Source organism: Pteropus medius, unplaced genomic scaffold (genome assembly GCF_902729225.1).
Source record: "Pteropus medius unplaced genomic scaffold, Ma_sr-lr_union100, whole genome shotgun sequence".
NCBI classification, from domain to species: Eukaryota; Metazoa; Chordata; class Mammalia; order Chiroptera; family Pteropodidae; genus Pteropus; species Pteropus medius.
The window spans coordinates 10,477,262-10,482,174 of NW_024355205.1; positions in this window are offsets into that span (position 1 = coordinate 10,477,262).

Consider the following 4,913-nt stretch of genomic DNA (forward strand, 5'->3'; position numbering starts at 1 on the left):
TGGACTCAGATCTAGACTTACACCATCAGGCCCTTGATTCTTAGGCTTTTGGACTTGAACTAAATCATGCCATTGACTTTCCTGGTTCCCCAGCTTATACACAGAGGATTATGGGACTTCTTGGCCTCCATAACTATGTGAACCAATTCCTATAACAAAACTTGTCATATACATACATACATATTTTGTTGATTTTATTTTTCTGGAGAGCCCTAACTAATACAATAATTATTTCCTAGAAAGAAATTATGGGACTAATGGAACAGGTAGTTCTCCAAATCAAAATAACATGAAAACCCTCACTACCATATGACTTTTAGTAGAAATGTATTTTAATGTTTTTAATAAAATTCAACAGTTATCTCACCTTCAAAATGTTAGTAAATGTACTAATTACTTTGATAGTAATAATAGCTATTGGGCATTTTCATGGTAAGCCTCCTTAAGGAGGAGGAAATTGTAGTACGCTTATTAAAATCATACTTAATTTTCTTATCTACTATAAACTAACTCACTGTTTTTGAAATAATTCATTACAAGGTGATATCTACAAATTTTACATTTTTTTAAATCTACATAAATTATGTTCACCAAATAAATTATATCTATTAAGATTTAAATTTATTGCTCTTCAAATTATCTGCAAAACATTGTTCCCTAAAAAGAGTATGTTGCTAAATACATTTAGGAAACTTTCATTGTCTTCAACCATTTCGAGACACTTTTGACATAGTAACTTGAAAATGATTAATTATTTATACAGAATTTTTTACTCACGTAGAAATAGTTGCTATATTGTTCCTGATTATAAATATAACATACATGCATGGGGAAAAAATGGAATACAGAAATTATATTGTATACAAAAATTAAATTAAAATGGATAATAAACTTCTGGGAAAAAAGATTGGAGAATATCATGGTGACTTAAAATTAGGCAAAAAATTTATTGAGGCAGAATACAAAAGGACACACAATAAAAAGAGAGAACAAAAATTGATGAATTAGACATCAAAATTTAGAACTTCTGCCCTTGAAAAGATATTATGAGAAAAAATAAATAGGGAAATAAATTAAGAGAAGTTTACAGTACACATATCTGAAAAAAAGAACTTATCTTTTTTTAATAAAAAATTATGGAAAATGAACACTATTATGTATGTTATTGCTCTTAGAAACAATACACTGGTGATGATAGAACATAATTTTACCATAGTAGAATATATTGTAACCTTACATTACAACCACATTTAAAAATAACTAATATAAATAATGATGTACATTAATAATGCAAAATAATACAAGCTCAATCAGAATTTTTTTCTTGAAAAAAATTAGATTACAAAGTAATTATATCAAAACCCCAAAGTTAGATATGGTTAATTAGGCACTTGAAATAATTTATTCAGACATGTGAAATAAACCTACTTTTCATAATTACAGATTTTTTAAGAAGAAAAGAAGAGAGTAAGGGGTGGTGACAGGGAAAGAGAATGAGAGAGAGAGAGAGAGAAATAGTGTGCATTAATTTCCAGTGAGTTTTCAGTGTTTGCAGGTGGTAAATTGAAAAGTTTCCAGTAGTGTCAAAGGAAATCACATAAGTTGTTTTGACAAAAGGTTGTAAATAAAGTCCACTCTTTTCAATTAGTCTCCTTGATTGTTGACCATTCTAAACTCAAATTTATTCCTAGCCTTTTTAAACCAATGTGCTATAGTGAAATTTAACTTACCTTCAACACCAAATGAAAAAAAAGTAAATGTCCTTTTTAAGACCATTTAAAATTATTTTCTTTAATGCTATAAAAGTTCAGTCACGTTCACACACGTTCACAAAGCACACACGTTCACAAAGTGTCGTCTGGAGGAAACTCGTTGGTCACTCATACTTGTACTTTAATGAATAAATCATTTTTCAGGTTGACATTCACCTTGAAGAATAAGAAACTCAGTTTCATCACCATTCCTGAGTTATTTCAGCAGGGTATTATTAATTTCTGTCATTGAAACTAAGAAAGATTTAGAAGTAAATTAGAAAGTTAAATTATGATGTGAGGTATATAAATCTCAAGGATATTAGATAGATGAGGCAATCTGATTAGCTCATACTTAACTTTTAGGTAAGCTACACTGGAAAATAGATAACCAGATGTTTGTTTTTAGAGCTTTGAATGAAGAAAAGGAGAGATGTTTTAACAAATCAAAAGTAAAAAACATGAGATTATAACAGTTGAAAACAATAGAAATAGCCATGTTTGCCTATACCTATATTAGACTGCCAAGAATCCTGGACAATGGCTGCATAGGCACTGCCCTTGTTTGCTTCCGTGAACACATAAAATGTGTGTGGCCTTTACCTCTTATTTAAATAATTTATTTTTTTCTGATTAGGTTGATACTTTAATTACTTTACGATCATGCTCTACAGGTCCTGGACCTGTCATTTTAGAGAGAGGGTCTTAAAGTCAATCTAGATATTGCATGGAATCTTTTGAGCCTATATATGCAAATCTATTTTTTCACTCTGAGAAAAGGACTTTACAGTTTTATTAAATTCACATTATATCGAAAAGTTTATAATCTACTACTGTAAGGTAACTTGGGCATATCCTTCTTGATTTTACAGTTTTGATTTCAGAGGCCAATCTTATTTACCTTATTTCCTAAATCTATGGGGCATGTATCTTTTGCCCCTTGATGACCTGAAAGTTTAATAATCATAAAAACAAGATTATATATAGCTTTCAGAAGTACACATATTAATTTTCTATTGCTACATAATAAATTTTCACAAATTTAGTAGCTTAAAGAACATTTATTTATCTTACAGTTCAGTAGGTTGGATGTTTAGGTGGGCGTAGTCGGCTTCTTTTCTCAGATTCTTATAAGATCTAAATCCAACATAAGCTCTTATCCAAAGTCTCAAGGCAAGAAACTGATTTAAGTTCAGATTTTTAGCAGAATCCGATGGTAGCAACAAGAGGTCTAAAGTATGCTTCCTTGTTGGGTGTCACCTAGAGGCTAGTAACTGCTGCTAGAGGCTACCTCATTCTTTCTTGTGTTCTACTCCATCTTCAAACCAGAGAGAGCATATTGAGTCCTTCTCACTCTTGGAATCTCTCTGTCTTTCCTTTTACCATTAGTTGAATAAAGTTCTCTGCTTTTAAAAGGACTCGTTTGATTAAATCAGGACCACCTACATAATCTCTTTATCTTAAGGTCAATACCCCATTCAACATACACGATTTCATTTTATTCACAGGTTCTGAGGATTAAGTAAGGACATTTTGAGGATGCCTTTCTAAATTTTTGCCTACCACAGTAGAAAAGGAAATATTTCATTCATTAAAAAAAATTATAAAAATAAAAACTGAGATTCTATAACAGAATTTAAAGCTAATGTTAAAGCCTCTTTTTAAAAAGAAATTTAAAAAGCCAAGAAACTTTAAATGACTTTATAAAATTAAAAAAGTATATTCATTTGATATGTTAAAATTAAGGTCTACATTATTTCTTCTACTTTTTAAAGATTAAAATAATATATCATAGAGAAAAAGATAAAACTGCTCTGTTACAAGTAAGTTAATTCAATAAAAATTAAGATTTACAGGTCTATGTTATTACAGAGCAGTATTTTATACCTGGTAGGTGATATTCATCTCTCAAATATATTTTAAAAAGTAAAGGTTTTGAATAGTACATTTTAGTAACAATAGACTGATGGTGAAGAATTGAAGTGGTAAAAAGTGTTATTAGGAAGACATTTCTTTATAAAACATTATCTTGCAAATATACTGGATTGAAAAAATATATAATGAGAAAAATCAAGCCACTCATGCTTAAAGTTAAAACTTTCTATGGATTTTTTTTTTTTTTTTTGGTGAGCTCTATTTTAACGCAGGAAATAATACTTTTGTATAACCACTTCTAAAGATTTATTTTTACATCTATATGAAGATTACACTAGTAATGCTCTTAGGTCTTTTGAAAAATTTTGGTTGGAATCATTATTTTGCTTTTCTCAGTACTACCTGTAAGGCAGATATATAGATTTCAGGTTTATATCCTCAAGTGCTTTAATGAAATGGCTCAAAGTATTTTATGCAGATTTTTTCACTATTTTAAGGTATAAGATATTAGCAGGTTTGTATTATTAAATATGCTTAAATAATTGAAAATCCTTAGGTATTATTTTTGTTGTAGCATAGAACTCTGAGGCTCTTTCATGTTGCTAAACACTATTTTTAAAAGTAATAATTTGCTTCATAAAACCTGTGTGACATAATCATATGCTAAATATAAACCAGCTAGTTTTGACTATAGTAATTAGTAATAACATGAAGATTATCATTTTGACCATTGTTAAGTGTACATTCAGTGGTATTAAGTATAGTCTCAGTGCGACATAACCATCTCCACCATCAATTTCCAAAATTTTTCATCCAGAAACAGAAACTCTGTAAACATGAAGAAATAACATTCTATAATCCTTCCTCTCAGCCTTTGGTAATCTCCATCCTACATTCTGTTTCTATGAATTTGCCTATTCTAAATACCTCATAAAAGTAAAATCATACAATATTCATCCTTTGTGTCTGGCTTATTCACTCAGCATAATATTTTCAAGGCTCATCCATGTTATAGCATGTATCAAAATGTCATTTCTTGTCACAGCTCAATACTCATCTACGATATAAATATACTACAATTGTTTGTACATTCACCTGTTGATGGACACTTGGATTATTTTTGCCTTTTGGTTTTTGTGAATAATGCTGCTATGAACATTGATGTACAATGTGACCTCTGTTTTCAATTCTTTTAGGTATATACCTAGAAGAGGAATTAAAGAGTCATGCAATAAGTCTACATTTAACTTTTTTGAGGAACTGCCAAACTGTTTTTCACAGCTGCTG